At 35.4% G+C, this 18480-nt stretch overlaps 1 long non-coding RNA gene across 2 annotated transcripts in view; it reads left to right on the top strand.

Annotated features, from left to right (window-relative positions):
• Nucleotides 1–18480, top strand: part of LOC144295836 (uncharacterized) — a 51913-nt gene that overhangs the window by 16997 nt on the left and 16436 nt on the right. The window contains exons 2-3 of one of the 2 annotated variants that reach the window (XR_013362926.1): nucleotides 5892–6006; nucleotides 9048–9223. This is a non-coding gene — a long non-coding RNA (uncharacterized LOC144295836). The remainder of the gene's footprint in view (nucleotides 1–5891; nucleotides 6007–9047; nucleotides 9224–18480) is intronic. The other variant, XR_013362925.1, reaches the window with a different exon arrangement.

The following is an 18480-nucleotide window of genomic DNA, read 5'->3' as shown; positions in this document are numbered from 1 at the left end:
ATAAGAGCCATCTACAAAAGGCCCACAGTGAATATCATTCTCAATAAGGAAAAACTGAGAACTTTTCCCCACAGGTGAGGAACATGATAGGGATGCCCACTCCTACCACTTTTGTTCAATATAGTACTAGAAATCCTAGCCTCAACAATCAGACAACAAAAAGAAATAAAAGGCACTTTAAAAAAATACATTGATGATTTATAAATGTTCAAATTGGGTTAAAGTTTATGGAGATGGAATATTGTACAACAGTTAATCTGAGATTGATACTAATGGATTCAAATCCTGACCCCAACTGTTATGAGCCTGTTGGATTTGGGGCAAGTCACTTGCAGTAGTTCTCTGCCTTTAACATGGGAATTATAATAGTACCTGTATCATAGGATGATTGTTAGGAGTAGATCAAGTTAGTTAACACATGTAAAGTGTTTTTAAGGGCATCTGGTGTAGAGTGAATTGCTATATCAGTGTTAGCTATTATTATCCACATGTGGAAGCTATGCAAGCTGGTTGAAGATCAGGCTTAGAATTCAAAATAGTCTTGATAAACTATCATACTTTTCATCAGGAGACAATATAGTTTGCTTGCTGGAATTCATTATAATAAATATCTGTGATGAGCTGCATAACATTGCTTTGTGATGGAGATCTTGCACTTTGGGGGACTGAATCATGTTGAAGCCTGTCTTCTAGTATTTGAAGTTGCCCTCCTTGATTTGGAAGCAGGAATAAAGGCTATTGCCAAAGTAATTCCATATAGACATGTATCCTCTTCCAAACAAGTGTAAAGTTTCTTTTAGAAAAGCATAAGGGTTATAATCCACATGACATAATTTTCAAGATACTATGTTAGCACCCCAGTAAGCCAGGAAATCAATCTTCCAGCCACCACAACCCTCTAGGAAACATCTGCTGGACCATTTGCCATGAGAAAGAATGAAAGTAGGCCTAGGCCCCTGGCTTAGCAGGGGAGTTCCATCTGGAAGGGTTGATGGAGGCAGCCTGTGAGCTTGGGAATGGTAGCTCTCTCCAGGCTTTTGACACCATAGAAGGGACACAGAAGGCGGTTTGGACAATGGTAGGGTCTTATATTGACCAGTCCTCCAAATTATCCAACTACTGGAAATAGTTATTGTTTAAAACCTATTAAGCTAATGCCCTACCCCACGTTTTTTGAACTCTGGAAGACCTAGGGTTGTCCATTGAACATGCAGTGTTTTACAAAATTTGATCTCAATTATTTATAGTCTAATAATTGATCTTCTAAGTTAAAATTGGACATACTCAGCAGTCAGGTACATGAAGCAATGCTAGATTTTGAAGTGTGTGATAAATAAAGAAAACTAAAGATGGATTCAACTTGACCTTGGAAGTGAGTAACTCACAAAAAGGGGAGGGGTCCTGGGAACCAAAAGAGACAGCTTGACAGCAGACAGAAAACGATTTAGCACTCAGACAGAGAAGAAAATTGAGATCCATAACTATGGCCAAAAGATACAACCCAGAAGAAATGCTTCGAAATGAGAGCTACAGGACAGGCTGGATTACATAGACTTTTCCCATCACAAGATGTAAGCTAATCTACTTTGCTAAAAACAAACACATTTTACCCCTGAGAGTGTATTAAGTGCTCAGAAAAGGGTCTGGGACTTAATTTGTAAGACACATTTCATCAGATATTTAGAATTTTCGCTGTAGAATTCCTGGTCTCTAGTGTTTTTTATTTTCTGATTCCTGAGAGATAATCAGAACCATATTCACTCAGTGAGCAAGTTGCAGCCTAATATTTTCCTAATCCTTATATTACTCAATAAGTAAACTCTCATATATCAAGATTTTTTTTCTAAATAAAGGCTTCAAGGAATTTAACAACAAACCACCCCACAATACTATTTTTATAAATTTTTTAAAATGGTTTAAACAAGCTAGGAAATCCTTTATCCATTGCCCTTGTGAAATGGAAGTGATAACAATTGCACCTGTTTTTCTGAAATGGGACTTATTATGTTTTCAACTTTAAAACTCTGAAGAACATATTAATTGTTCAGTAAGACTTTATTGAGTGCTGACTGTGTAGCCAACCATTGTGTTGATATAACATAGTATATCTATACCTTGTTTAGTCTTATAGATCATTTGCACATTTAAAACAGACACAAAGAAAAAGAATTGTACATTCACAATATTGTTTTAAATAACTTTACAGAAAATACATTTTTCTCTGCTCCACAATCAGAAGACACAGTGATTAGAATTATAGTTAACTGTGAATCAGCTATTTGATTGCTTGGCTAATAGTGACTCAAGTATTAAAATATTTTGAGGAAGTAAATCAGAATATCTGATAGGCCTGTGGTTAAAAGATGATAAACATTGGAGATAGATTAGTGGATAAATGAAGTAATGTTAATTTGAGTCATATTTAAAATGAAATAATATACATGTCATTTAAAACTACAAGACAAAAAAAAAAAACTACAAGACAAAAAAAAATAAAAAATAAAACTACAAGACATACAACCTACTACACCGAGCTTTATCTCAAAGGCCTGTTGTTGAAACCTTAGAAGAGAGCTCAAATAGAATGGGGAATTTGGGAAGTTGCTTGTTTCTCTAATTTTTAAGTCATTCCTCTTCATCAATACTGTTATTTTTAGAAATCCTTTCTTTTTGGTGCCTTTTTCTTGGTTCATCTCTTTCCTCTCCATTCCTCCTTCTACTGTCAAGGTCAAGCAAGCCCTCACACTTGAGAAGTGCAGGAGCTTTCAAACTCCTCAGTCACCCTCTAAGCCATACTCACAGGCTTACCTAAAGCCTGATATAACCACATCATTTTCTTGCTTATAATCTCTTGGTAGTTTTCTAGAACCCAGTGATTGAATCTATGCTGGCCCAAAAACACAGGCATCTCTCCCAAATTGGAGCTAAGACTGAAATATAAGACAAGGATAATGAACAAAGAAGTTAGGGCTAGGAAGATGGGTACGTTGAAGACCTGAATACGAAACTAAGATATCTGACTCAATTTGATAGGTGACAGGCACCTATCAGAGAAATTTTATGTCAGTGGTGTGCTTTAGGCAAATCCATTTCACTGTGGTATTTAGCATGAATTGAAAGAGAAAGCACTTGGAGGCTTATTGGGCAAAAATCCAATGATTTTGCTATTGGAATGATTTTATGTAAATAAATAGTGAGGTCCCAAATCAGGGTGATGGCAGTGAAGATGAAAAAGGGGGAAGAGGTGTCAGTGGAGTTGTTGTAGATGGACAGCAGAGAATTGGGGAAGAAAGAGGAATATAGAGTCAAGCATATGTGGTCATTGCTTATAATAATTTTTCATTGCTTAGTTTTATCGGTAGACTTAGAAGTATCTGTTTAGTTTTAGGATAAAAGGGATTATTATATTGATTTTCAAATGGGTCACGTAGAATAAAGAGAAGTGTTCAGCAACACACTGGCCAGTCAGAGAGCTCTGGCTGCTAACTTCTGTGACCTCTTTGCAGCCCTGTCCTATGACCCATTTGACATCTTCTAAAGAAGTGCCAGCAATATCATTCCTTATGAGAAAGTTCTTACTGTCTAATGTCTGCCTACTATGATGTTAAAATAGTAGTGTTAGCCGAGAAAAGGCAAAGAATTGTCATGCACTTGCCATTGTGGGCTGCGGGGTTTCCACATTACAACAATTACCCATGATCAGGACAGATGGACCTTAGCAATCTCAAATCCCCTTGCTTTGAGGTGGACACTGCAGGTGATCTTATCAGCTGCACATTCCTGTGCTGTATTTGCATAAATTCCCAGAGGACAATTTCCCAGGCCACTGCCCTATCCCATGTTTCTACTAGTGCAATAAATATCATAAATAAAGTCCACAGCACATTTAGTTAGTTTGCTGGGTTTTTAAGGGCTTTCAGCTGGGAGAGGACCTGTGACCCTTGTACAGCTGTTCATGTGTTATTTCTAGCTGGATGTGAAGCACTGAGTTCCAGAAATCTCAGAAGACTGCCTCTCCCCTTCACCTACCCCCCCCACCCCCAACCCTTCACCCCCACTCTCCCAGCTTTGACTACACTTACATCCACCTACTGCTTCACATCACAGAAAGTGAGCCACTTTCTTTTACAGGCAGAGAGGATCTGCTGGTTGGGATGAGCAACCCAAACTTTCCAACTGTTTCCACTCACAGCCCAAATGTACTTTGCTGGGTTCACAATTTAGCAGCCAGTCCCTAAGGCACTTAATGGAAATGAGTAAGTTGGGAGAAAAGAAAGACTGGCCGATTCTGGCTTTCTAGCTCCCTCTCTCATTTTAGATTCAAAGAAACACCATGCATGTGGTGGCTGGATAAGGTCAGGCGCCAAGCCCAATGGCACTTGCGGTAGAGGAGGCCATTCTCTGGAACTCTTAAAGGCTAAAATGCTGTTTTTAGAAGGAAAAATACTTCCAGGATGATACCGTGGCCTTTAACTTAATTAGTCAATTAAAGAAAGAAAGTCTCTCAAAAGAGTCATGCAAATAAAAGGAAGCTGCCCAAGGCTGCTTCCAGGGAAAGAAAAGAACCTTTTGCAATGTGGAGGCCAGAGGTGTGGGTGTCATGTTTTCCAAGGAGGATAGTGAAGCTTACAAAAATTCCTAAGAGTTTTTTGATGGGCTTCTGCTTTGGGATCTGCAGGCAGGTTCCCCAATCATGGACCCTGAGAAAGCAGAACTTGCTGAAGGAGCTTGATCCACAGAAGAGGTTAATGAGGTGCCTAGATTCGCTCTGCAGATTCTTGGTGAGGGGAGCTGTGAATTCTAAGGGGAAGGAACTCTCATTGACTGATTTCACATAGAATGTGAAATCTTAGAGACATATATGTTCTCTAGAAAGACATTAACTAGCCTTCCCCTTGGCATTCATTTTCCCCTAACTACCAAGACATTTGTTTGTGAAATAGCAATAATACCTCTAGTATTTTCAGAAACATTGGTATCCTATAATTAATATATTTAAGCATATCTGCCCCATGCTAGTAAATGCACATGCACACTTGTTAATAAATGAATTCATATTGTCCTTAAATACATGGTTGTGACATTAATTGAGACATTATACTTATAATGTAGATACAGGTTTTTAAAAGATTTTTTAAATACTGAGAACCTGATGAATTTATTAGAAGTTATCTGGTCCAGGCTAAATCATGGGAATAAAGGACACAGCATAAGGAATATAGTCAATGATATTGTAATGATATTGCATGGTAATAGAAGGTAGCTGCACTTGCAGTGAACATGGCATAATACATAAAATTATCCAGTAACTATGCTGTACACCTGAAACTAATGTAACATTGTATGTCAGCTATACTCAAATTTAAAAAAAGAAAGAAAGAAAGAAAAAAAGAAGAAAGAAAGAAAGAAAGAAAGAAAGAAAGAAAGAAAGAAAGAAAGAAAGAAAGAGGGGATCCCTGGGTGACTCAGCGGTTTAGTGCCTGTCTTTGGTCCAGGGTGTGATCCTGGAGTCCCAGGATGGAGCCTGCTTCTCCCTCTGTCTGTGTCCCTGCCTCTCTCTCTGTCTCTGTCTCTCATGAATAAATAAATAAAATCTTAAAAAAAATAAAAGAAAGAGAAAGAAAGGAGTTACTGGGTTCCAAAACTAAGTGGAAGCAGAGACCCAAGAAATCAAGCTGAGTCCTGAAAGAGCCTTAACCTGAGGGCAATTACTGATACAAGTGAATCCAATGTTTTGTTGTGAGGGTCCCTGGAGGTAGTGAAAATATGGATCAAGAGCCAGAGGCTATCAGTCTGACAAGAAAGCTGACTCTTTAAAGGGAGGATTCTCCCAAAGCTAAGGTCAGGTAAAAGATGAACTAAATCTAACCAGACCCTGATTCCACCTGTAGGGGATATTCCAGGAGGGTGCCTTGGTACCAGCGGTGAGGAGAAGGGTGAGGAGAAGCTGGGAAAAGCTGCACTGAAGTCTACTCAATGTTCATGCTCACATCATCTTGACCCAAGGTATTTTGGAAAAGATGAAAATAGTGATGGCTAGAAGAGCACGCAAGCCAGGGGAATGCATGAATGTGCATTGTTTTAAGGTCCTTGTATTTTCCCTTGTATTATTATCTGGTTGAAGATGAAAAGAAAATTTTCTATTTTGTCAGATTTGCATATTTTAATTTTTAAGATAGCAAATAATAGGAAAGAGAAACACTTTTGTATGTGTAGGGAGAAAAACACATAAGTACAAAAAGCAATTAGGAAAAGTGGTCGAAAAAGGTGAGAAAGACATAAAATTGGAGAGAAATACAGAAACCAGAAAGTATGACAATGTATTTAAACATAATTATTTCATTCAATGCAATGTGGTAATTACATTCACTGTAAAGAAACTAAGTACTTCAAGACAGATATTTTTAGAGTGTGTTTTTAAAAATTCAATTATATACTTATAGGAGACACATCAAAAATATACTTAAATTATAAGGATGCAGACAAAGATGGAGAAAAATATACCACATAAATACAAAACCAATTTTATAGATGTAATAGAATATCATATATAATACATTAGTTTGCTGCTATAATAATATACATTGATATCAACTGTATTAATATCAGACAAATAGAACTTATAGTGAAAGGTATTTCTAGAGATGAACATCACTTTATAATGATAAATGGTTCCATGTGCTAGAAGAGAACACTGTTTATATCACACATTATAACCTACCCTGAAAATACAGATGTAAAATCTCTTGTCCACAATGATGAAATCAACAAAGCCTTGAAAACTGAAAGCCTTGCATGTTTGCTGCCAAGACTTGAGCTGACTTGACAAGATATCATTTATAGTCTTTATTTATCCACTGTGGTGGCTTTGTTTTAGAATATTAATGTGCTTTAATACAGGGTACTGTTCTTCTTCTGCTTTAAGTGGTACATAATGTATAGTATATACTTTGTTTTCGAAACTGAGTTTTCCTCCAAGACCGAGAGACAGAGTTAGAGAGGGGGAAGGGGGAGAGAAAGACTGCAAGAAGAAACAAAGAAAAAATTCACAATCATAGTCATAGTGCAGATTTTTAACTCATCTTCCTGAGTAATTGATAGAATCTACAGATAGAATTATGATTAACAATCTTAGCCAAATAGGCATAGAAATGGTACCATGTCCAACTATTTGCCAAAGAAATTATTTTAAATGCACATGGACCATTTTTTAAAAAGCTGGCTATATACTGCACATAAATAAAATCTCAACAAATTTCAGGAGATTGAAAACATACCAAACATGCTTTAAAACGCAAATATAGGCTATAAAATTATAAAGAAAGAGAAAAAGAAAAAGAAACTATCAGAATTTGAGCTGGTGGCTCAGATGCTAGAAAGGTATTTGTGTTTGGAAAGAAATACCCAAATATTGGTAAAAACAAAACACAAACAAACAAATAAACAAAAACGAGAAAGCATGGCCTGTATCCCAGGATTTTTATGCTCTAAAAGATAAGACATAAAAGAAACACTGATTATATCTGTGTTAGGTGTTTGGTTGAATTGATAACATAACATGTAGTAGTATATGTTAATAGGAGATTGTGGCATACAAATCACTTAGAAGCAACTTTTGATTATAAGATACCACTGTGTATAGTTGGTGACTACCCAGTAGTGAATCGAAAAACATTTATTAACACTTAGTATGTTTATAGTCCTGCACGAGATTCTTTGAGATAACATAAGATATAAGTCATTTCCTTAAGAAACTTACACTTAAGACAGATTTCCTTAAGAAACTTAAGAGGGGATAGACATCAAAAGATAACCAAACAATGAATGCAGTCATAAATGCTGTTTAATAAATGATGCAGCCCCTACTCTTTCCTGGAAGAGTGAGGCACAATTGATCACTTGGGCAAAACTAATAGAGACAGAGTGGTTTAAGGAGAGCTAGAACTTTCACTGGATACTGGGAACAGGAGAATTTGCACAGATAGAAATGAAATAGCAAAGGACAGGCCACGTTGGCAAAAATAACTTGTGAGCAAATGGCGGGAAACAGAAACTTGAAAGGTCTCCTTGGTGTAGGAATTCATGCTAGGGGTAATAAAGAAAGAAAATAAATTGTTGACTTGACTTTTAGGTCAGTTACATAAATATATAATTTTTAAGGACTGGAGAATAATGTAGATTGATATAGATGTGGCATTATCTCCTAGGAAAGATTAATATCCTTTTCAGGTGCATAATTCTATAAATACGAACAAAAAAGCAAATAAATAAAGCATCTAATAATTTAATTTTTCTAATTTCTGCTTCACATGAAGGAAATATTAGTAACCCAGCATTTTGCAACCTTCTAGGTATTTCTAGAACCAGGCAACAAATTATAGAGAGTTGTGTAACTCTTCTGAAAGTTACCCTTTGCATCATTATATTAGTATTTATGGGATTAGTATTAATTAGCAAAAGTAAACAGAAGGAAAACTAAAATCACAGCTTTGAAGACTACTCCTAACCAAAACACAAAGAGAGAGAGAGAAATAACTGAATTCCCCTTTGTTTATTTCTTATGAATCCTGTGAGGTTGCCAACACTTAATAGCCATGTGGTGTTTAGAACTCGTTCAGCTTCCCCGAAACACAATTTTCCCACAGACTTTTTCACGTCTCTGTGCATAGATTGCCCCATTTCAAATTCTGCCTCTATCCCTTGTTAGCCATGTGACCAAGAGTGTGTTTGCTCTCCTGCAAAATGGAAATCGTAATACCACCTTCTTCATAGTATTTTTAAACAAGTAAATAGTGCTCAGTATATATTAAGTGCCATTTACATTTTAGCCTTTGCCCTTATGAAGATTAAGGGCGGGGAGGGGGGGGGATTATGGATAACACCTAACAGAATTGTTGTAAGTAGGATATAATATATACACCCAGCAAAGCAAGTTTGTTTATCTTTTAGTTAACTGTCAGGACAACCAAGAGATTTTTGTAGTTATGAAAAATCCCCAAACTGAGAGTGGCTTAAATAACAATGTTTATTTCTGGCTCATGACCTAGGACCAAGCTGAGTTAGTGGTGATCCGGAGGAACTCTGCCCCACCTGGTGGCCCCTTAGTATGAGGATGCTGACATCGCGGCATGAGGTTTCGGTTGAAGGTTGAACATAGTACAAAGAGCCCAACAGATGCTCAACAGCTCAAAAATATTGCTCTGCCCACATTTCCTTAGCCAAAGTAAGTTACGTGATGGAGGGCCCCCAGCATCAGGGGTATTGGGAAACACCATTTGCCAGAAGTGGTCGAGCGGGGTGAGGTGAGGAGAGTGGAAATATTTGTGATAACTAGGAATATCTTCCATAATTATCACAGAGGCTATTGGCCAGATTCACTAAAATCTCACAGCTGATTTTCTTACTTAATCATAATAAAATACAACTCATGAGTTCTTGAGGTAGCTTTTTCCAAATTGCAATCAACTGGTAAACATTGGGAGATATGCTGGTACTTTTGTAACTTTGAGATAAGCGGTTGTACCAAGTGAGTCAAGGGTGCCATATCCATATGACTACCTGAATTCCTTACTCACTCTTTGTTATAGTCAAATGTGGAAATCACACATTCAAGGTAAGAATCCCACTTATGGAGACATGAGTTAATTGAAAGTTTGGAATCAGATTTCACTAATTCAAAATTCACATCTGCCAGTTAATAATGGTGGCTCTAGGTATCTATTTTCCTCTCCCTGAATGAATTTCTACATTGGAGGTAGCAGATACCTGGCACATAGAATGTTAGGATGATAAAGTGATTTGGTCTTTGTAAAGTGCTTAGTAAACTGTCCCAGTGGCGGCACAATATATGTTACCTGTTACTACTACCATTATGAAGCAAGTGAAAATAGAAAATTCATCCTTTTTAGAGATTTCTTTCTCATGTAAGAAATAGAAAATGGTATGATCAAATGATGCTCTGGGATTTGAAGATACTGGGTCTGCAAAGATAAATCATTTCATAAATAATATAGTATAGTCAGTCACCTGCTAGAAAGACCCAGTGGGATTAGGAACAGAGGAAGGGAGCCTTACTAACAAATGTGTATGCATGTATGGATATGTGTGTATATATTCCCATATAAAATTAATTGACACACAAAAAAATAAATAAAATGAATTGACACAAAGAATATATTACTTATAAAATGAAAATAACTTTAGTGTTATAAAAGTTAACGGCATGCTGTAGATAATGGATGATCAAAAGTGGAAAGAATTTTTCAGAATAGGCATCATGGTATACTTTTTACTTGACAATTGATAGAAAATTGTATAATCTCTCTTATGTTATTTGCTTAGCAATTACTTCTTAAAAATCTTTTGGGGGAACAACATGTGAGATTTAGTAAAGTTGCAATAAGGAAATAGGAGAAGTTGAAAAAACATAAGTAGGTAATCTACTCAGGATCAAATATAATTTTGGAGCCCACTTTGTATAGATGAAAATCCATGAAAACTCATTTCATGCTTCTGTAAAATTGCTTTCAATTATTTTCAGGGATTAGTAAACATTGGGGAAGTTGAATAGAACAGCCTGGTGCAACAAAGATTTAACAGGATGGCTAAAATTGGCCTTTAAAATGAATACTGCATTTTTAAATTAAGAAATTGGACAAAGTCCTACTGAGGCTTATCTGGGTTTGGCTTTGAGCCTGCAAAAGTACTTATTATGGTCAACGTCTGCTACTGAAACATTTATTACAGCTGGATGGAGACAGACTTGGTCAAGGAGAAAGGTGCTTCTAATTGCATTCACATATGATGTCTCTGCTTTTCACTATATTTCAATTCAAAATAATCTTTCACAGTAAGCTGGATTTCTCATCCCCTTGCCCATTTGAAATTTTTTAAGCAAAATTTTTAGGGAGGAGGTGTAGAGCTTGATTAAACTTAGGAAAGGGACATTTTAAGGTACCAACTCTCAGCTCAAGAAATATATCAGACATTACTCATACCACAATTACTCCTAATGTTCCACCCCTCTTGCTACCCCCAAAATAACCACTATCATGATTTATAACATGATACATTAATTTTACCTGTTTTATAGCTTTGTAGAAATTTAATTATATATGTATATATATAATTATATATTTTTGACATTATATTTTGCAATCCAAACATGGCTTTATGTGTAATGATGGTTTGTTCATGCTTATTCCTGTATATTTCATCTCATGAATATACCACAGTTTATTTGTTCAATCTAATATTCATGGGCATTGGGACTCCAGGTCGGATTTGTTGTGCATAGTGCCAGGATGAATTCCTAAGTACCTTTTAATGAACATCTGCATGTCTCTCCATTCTTGATCACACAGAACATATTGTAGAACTGAAATTTGTGGGTCATGAGGTATACCTATGTTCAGACCGAGCAGATGCCATCAGTTTTCCAAAGAGATCTTAACAATGTACACTCTTGCCAAGCAGAGTATGAAGTATGATGAGTTACTGTTACTTAAATCCTTGCCAACACTTGGTATTCTCTTGTTTTTTCTTTCATTTTAACCATGTAAATCCTTCAGCTTTCTTTTTCTTTCTCAAAACTGCCTTGACTATCCTTTGCTTTTGCATGTACAGCTAACTTAACATTAGTTTGCAAATTTTCACAAAATCTGCTGAGATACAGATGGGAATTGTATTAAATCTATATACCAATTCGAAAAGAATTAACATCCTCACAATAATGAACCTTCACATTCATAAATGTGGTATATCTTTCCACATATTTTTAGGTCTTTTAAAAGCACTCTTAGTAATGTTTTCTTATTTTCAGTACAATTCCTGTACATCTTTTATTAGATTATTTCTAATAATTCTTTTTATACTAACCAATATTTTAAAATTTCATTTTCTGTTTGTTCCTAATACATATAAATACCATTGATTTTTTTTTTGCCTTTCGTCCTGTGACTTTGCTGACTCCCTTACCAATTTTAATATTTTATCTAGAGATTTTTGAGGGAGTCTAAATATATACAACCATCTTAACTCTGAATAATGTGTTTTTATACTTCCTTTTAAACCTTTTTTAAATAATTTTCCCTATTACATCATATGTCCTGTAACATGATAAATAGAAGTGGTAGCAAGTGAAATCCTTGTCTTGTTCTTATTTTCAGGAAGAAAGCTTTCTTCACTATTTGGAATTCTTCACCATTTGAAATTCACCATTTAATGTAGTGCTTTTATTGTTGTTTTGTTGTTGTTGTATTAGGTATTCTTTATTAAATCTAAGAAATTTCCTTCTAATCTTAGTTTGTTAAAAGCTTTTGTGGAGTGCATCTATTAAATTCCATCAAATGTGTTATTCAGTCAATACTGGGATTATCTGGTGATTTTCACTTTGTTCTCTGATAAGATGGTGAATTACAATGATTAACCCAGTGTATAAACAGTTTTGCTCTTCTGGTATAAACTCTACTATGGTTGCAATGGATTTTCCTTTTCTTAATATTGCTGAATTTGTTTTGCTGACATTTTAAGGTTTTCACTTCCATTTTCAAGAGTGTGTTGGCCTATAATTCTCTTTTCTTATGTTTCTGTTTTGGAGTTTTGTATCAAGATCAAGCTAGCCTTTAAAATACATTTATAAGTATTATTTTCAATTTTCTCAAAGAATTTGAGTAAGACTGACATTGTTCCTTTAAAAAAAAATGAGAGGAGTCACTAGTAAAACTTTCTGTTCCAGGAGTTGTTTTTCCTTTTTCCATTTCATCATTGATTCAGTTTTTCTAGGAATATTCAGATTTTTAAAATTTCTTCTTGAACCTTTTTGATTGGTTGTACTTTTAAAGGAATTTGTCCATTTTCTCTAAAATGTTTTTATAGTCTTTTAAATATTTATAGAATCTATAGGGATGTCTTCTTTCTTACTCCTGGAAATTATTTCTTTGTCTTTTCCCTCTTTTATTAACCGACAACTTTCACTATTTTATCATTCATTTATAAAGCCATTATTTGGCTGTGCTGATTTTCTCCATTATACATTTGTTTTTCACTTGATTGATTTCTTCTCTGAGTTATATTATTTCTTTCCTTTTACATTGGAAATGATTTAACATTCTCTAAGTTCTTCAAATGGGAACTTTAAATTATTGATTTTCCTCTTTTATACTATATTCCTGCACAACTCTATATTTCCCTGTTGGTAGGTACTGCTTTATCTGTATTCCACATATTTTGATATTATGTCATCAGTGGAAAGTAAGATTTAACTTCCAATTTGAATTCTATCGTGACATAAAAGCCTTTGGAAAGTTTCTTCCTTACTCTCTAAGTAGTGGAGTTATTATATTTTTTATTTTATTATTAATTCCTGCCTTAGTTACAATGTGAGGAGAGAGCATACTTTGAATTATTTTAATCTTGTGAAACATTAATATTTGCTTTGTGATTCAGCATATGATCAATTTTGGTAATACATGTGCTGTTGAAAGAAGCTTTATTCCATTGCTGTTAGTTGTATTTTCTACGAATAACATCAGACTAAGCTTATTAATGTTGTCTAGTCTTTTTAGTCTGTCACTAATTGACAGAAGTGTGTGAAACTCTCCCAGTGTGGTTTTTTGCCTATTTCCTTACATTTCAATCTATCCATACTTCATATTTATTTTGTATTTCATTTAATTTATATCACTTATTATTTTGTGTATGATTTATATTTTATATACTTAAAATATTAATTTATACATGGATATATATAATTACATTTTACTGTTAATCATAATAAAATGTCTGTATTTATGCTCTCTTAATACTTTTTTTTCTTTAAATCTGCTTCGCCTGATATTGTATCAGCACGAGTCTTCCTTTAGTTGATGGTTATGCAGTACATCCTTTCTCCTTTACTTTCAAACTGCTGTGTGCTTCTATTATGGTGATTATTCAATAAGCAAATATACAAGTTAGCTTTTGTTTTTTCTTATCCGTTCTAAAAATCTTGGACTTTAAATTGTCAGACTTAGCCCATTCACCTGTATCTAATTACTGATATATTTGGGTTCACGTCATTTTACTTTTCATTTTCCTGTTTGACCTCTCTTTTTATCAGCTGGTAGAATTTAATACCTTTACCTTCCTCAGACCTTTTCACATTATTATTTTGTATTTTAACTTCTATTTTTTTAAACAACATAAAACATTATTATTTTATCATTTTTAAGGGTAGATGTTTATACTTATCCACAATATAATCAATATACTTGATTACTCATTATTTTTTCTATCTCCATGTTTCCATTCAGGGACATTTGTCTTCCTCCTAAAAAATCATTTTAGTATTTGATACAGGTCTATACTCTCCATTTTTGTTTCTCTGAAAAATGTCTTTATTTTGCCTCTATTTTGAAAGATTTTTTTGTTGGATGTAGAATCCAACTTTAGAAGTCATTTTATTTCAACACTTAAGGATACTGGCAGTTTTTAAATACTGAAAGGAAAGTCTTATTGTAGTTTATTGTTTGCTTCTTTGAAGAAATTGTGTCTTTATTTTGGCTGTTTTAAAAGTTTTTCTACTCTGTCTTCTTTGGTTTTCAGTACTTTACTGAGACCTGCCTTAGTGTACCTTCCTTTTATTTATTCTGTTTACATTCCCTCCACTTCTTGAATCTATAAGTTGATGTCATTAATGACTTTGGGAACATTCTTTTTTTTTTGGGGGGGGAACATTCTTAATATTTATCTCTACAGATGCTGCTGCTGCTGCTGCTGCTGCTGTTGTTATTTGTCTTATCACCTTCTGAATCACTAGGTCTATTTCTTTTGTTTAAGTTTTCTCTTATATTCGGTCACATGGCTCCCTTTCTCAGATTTTCTAGAAAATATTTTATTGAATACAAAATAATGTGTTAAAACTTTTAGTCTCCTGATGATTTTTCTTCAGAGAATATTCACTCTTTTCTCTGCAACATAGTTTGAGTAGGGGATGATTATTTTTACCTAACTCAATTAGAGATTAAGCTGACTCCCAACTGGCTTGCAGTCTTGTAAGGTTTCTCCTACTTCTGACTTGATCTTGTTCTTGGGCTTCGAAGGGTGACAATTTTCCAAAGAGTGAAAGGGTACACTTTTGAAATGGGAAAAAAAGAGTAACCTTACAATGGAAAGAAACTTGACAAAAGTGATCAAGGTCATCTATAGTAATAAGTCATACTGATAGTATACACTCTTGATATGATAATATGGGAGGCACTTCACCTCTGTGGCCTTCCTCTCCAAAACACATGACCTGGGTCTAATTATAAGAAAAATATCAGATGTTTTGCATTAGAGGGACATCCTACAAAATACTTGACCAATACTCCCTTAAACTGTCAATGAAATCAAGACCAAGAAATGTCTGAGAAACTGTCAGAATCTAGAATCAAGATAACTAAATATTAATATAGAAACCTGGGTGAGATTTTAGAAAAGAAAAAAAATAGGAAAAACTAAGGAAATCTGAATAAAGTATGACTTTCGTTAGTGAATATGGGTGAGTATTGTTTCATTACTTGTGCCAAACATATTATAGTATGTCTGATATTAGCAATAGGTTAACAATACGGGAAACTGTGTGTGAGGTGCATAGGAACCCTCTGTATTAGCTTTGCAATTCTTTTTGTGAACTGAAAGCTAAAATAAAAAGTTTATTTAAAAAATAGTTTATGGGAAGCCTGTGTGGCTCAGCAGTTGAGCGTCTGCCTTTGGCTCAGGACATGATCCCCAAGTCCCGAGATTGAGTCCCACGTTGGGCTTCCTGCATGTGGCCTGCTTCTCCCTCTGCCTGTGTCTCTGCCTCTGTGTGTGTGTGTCTATCATGAATAAATAAATAAAATCTTTAAAAAATAGTTTAGCTTCTTATATCTTTTGAAGGAGGAAGTTCAAAGATAAAATGATGACATATCATGCTTCTTTTCCCTGTTACTAATACACAGAGCCTGGCATAAATTATCACAGAGCTAGTTGCCAGGCTTAAGTGAATTTTTCATTACCTGTTGACTTAATATTTTGCTACTCATAGGCAAATATGAATAGATGATGTGCACTGAAAATTTACCACACCAAAGGCAAACGTAATCAATTATATTTGCACTTAAAAATTTAATGCATAGGAACACCTAGGTGGCTCAGCAGTTAAGCATCTGCCTTCAGCTCAGGTCGTGATCCTGGAGTCCCGGGATCAAGTTCACATTGAGCTCCCTGCGTGGAGCCTGCTTCTCCCTCTGCCTGTGTCTCTGCCTCTCTCTCTCTCTCTCTCTCTCACGAATAAATAGAATCTTTAAAAAAATAATGAATAATTTTACCAAATATGCTTCATACACTTAGTATGTGGGCAATTTAATAACAGTGATAATACATAGGTTGAGAGAAAATTTTTGAAACTAAGTACACAGATATTTTTAATTAAGTCCTAACTACATGTTAGTAGTTTGGTAATTTCTCCTTTCACATAGAATCCCTTCATAGTGGGACACCTGGGTGGCTCAGTGCTTGAGTGTCTGCCTTTGGCTCAGGCCGTGATCCCAAGGTCCTGGGATCAAGTCCCACATCAGGCTCCCTGTGGGGAGCCTATCTGTGTCTCTGCCTCTCTCTGTGCGTGGCTCTCATTAATAAATAAATAAAATCTTAAAAAAAGAATCCTTTCATAGTATAACTTTTGATAAATGGAATGCATCAGTATATTTTTATAAAATCCTTTGCTTTGCTTTGTCTTTACAAATGTATATTATGCTTCAATAATAAAATCTAGTATTTGCCTGGTTTTACATTTGTTTACTAGGACAATGTTGCTTTTAAATAATCATTCATCTGGCAATTTTGTAACTCTGGAAACTTTAACACTCATGTTCTTAGTCTAAACACTTACATTAATCATCCTAAGTTACTTCCTTGTCCAGTTAATTTTTATTCATTTTTACAATTTTAAAATATCTCATTTCATAAAAGACCATAAAACTATTTAAAGTTAATGTTTACATTAAAAAACAAGGACAATATTAATAATTTTCACCTCATGGGCACACTGCATGAAGGAGACCGAGCTAACCTAGGGCTTCCTTTCCTGTGTGGGCAGTTATTTTTCTCTAGACTGTCCTGTCATTCTGCCTCCTTACAGTTTAACCTTAAGATGTCATCAAATTAAATTTCTGTGCAGTGTGAATAACTCAATTTATCAAAATCTAGTCATTGGGAAAACCAACTCAGCACCTGGAATGTAGTCATTAATTTAAACCTCTCCAGATAATATCTTTATTGCCAGGTCACATCCCTTCATCTTTTGTGGGCCACTTACAGAATGATTTACTAAAGGACCTTGAGGCAGTGTTTTTTTTTTTTTTTTTTCGTCCTCCAGAAAAAGAATCCTAAAAAAGATTCCCCTGAGAGCACCAGACACCAAGATGTTGACATGTTATGCCTCCAAGCAGTGTAATTTAATACGAGGGGGAAACGCCCAGTGTTGGGTTCTGACCATCAATATTTCTGAAAAAAAAAAAAAATACAGCCTCTACAATGAAACAGCTTACTCACTTAATTTAGGTTATCAAAGTAAGTAAAAGAATGGGGTAAGCAATTATGCAGCCTCTACCATCTTACACCGGAAATAGAAATAACCCAGATTCAAAATAACTCGCAGGCTCATCAGTCAATCAAGTGAGGACAGTACTGAGGGAAAGATCTAAATATCTCAGTCACAACAAAGACAAGTATTTCCAGGGAGAGCATTGTGGATAAAAACTGCAGCTGCAAACCTAGGCTTGAGCAGGCTTCAGACGGGGTATTGGGAGGACAGAAGACGGAGGCAAAACACAACCTGCAGCCCAGCTCTCCAGTGAGACAGGAAGGCAATGTGGGCCATTTTTAGGTACCACAGTCAGGCAGGGAATCTCGGGGCATCAAGGTGCTATGACTGCACCTTTGAATAAATGCATACTTGTGTTAGTATCCTGCATGTACACAATTGGTTTTTCTCCTTGAAATAGAAAATAAAGCAATGGTAAGTGATGGGGCCAGCAGGGGAGGACAGGAATCCATCCCAGGGTCTCAGAGCACAAGCCATGAGGCTGCCTAGTGGAACTGTGAGCATCCGTGAAGGGTGCATTACCTAAGGTAATTTTTAAAATTGGGAAACAACAGATTCCACTTCACTTTAAAGTAAAATCATATTACAAAACAATTCTGGTACATAAAAAATGTAATATGAATATTGATATTTGCCATTTGAATCAAAGAGTTTGATAGCAAAACATGACATGACTGCATATGCCATCAGTCACTCTGACACAGGAGCAGTTCTGGAGGAAGACGCAGAGGGGCAGAATGAAAAGGCCATGATGCTCCTTTCATTGGCACTCCTGTACCATGAATGGTTGGCCGCAGGAGGAGTCAGAAGCATGGCACTGATCTGACCCCAACGCATTACCTATGACAGGCCAGCTCCTCTGTTTTCTCAAA

Source organism: Canis aureus, chromosome 24, assembly GCF_053574225.1.
Source record: "Canis aureus isolate CA01 chromosome 24, VMU_Caureus_v.1.0, whole genome shotgun sequence".
Classification (NCBI taxonomy): Eukaryota; Metazoa; Chordata; class Mammalia; order Carnivora; family Canidae; genus Canis; species Canis aureus.
The sequence above is the reverse complement of the archived record's forward strand: the minus strand, read 5'-3'. Positions and strand labels throughout refer to the sequence as shown.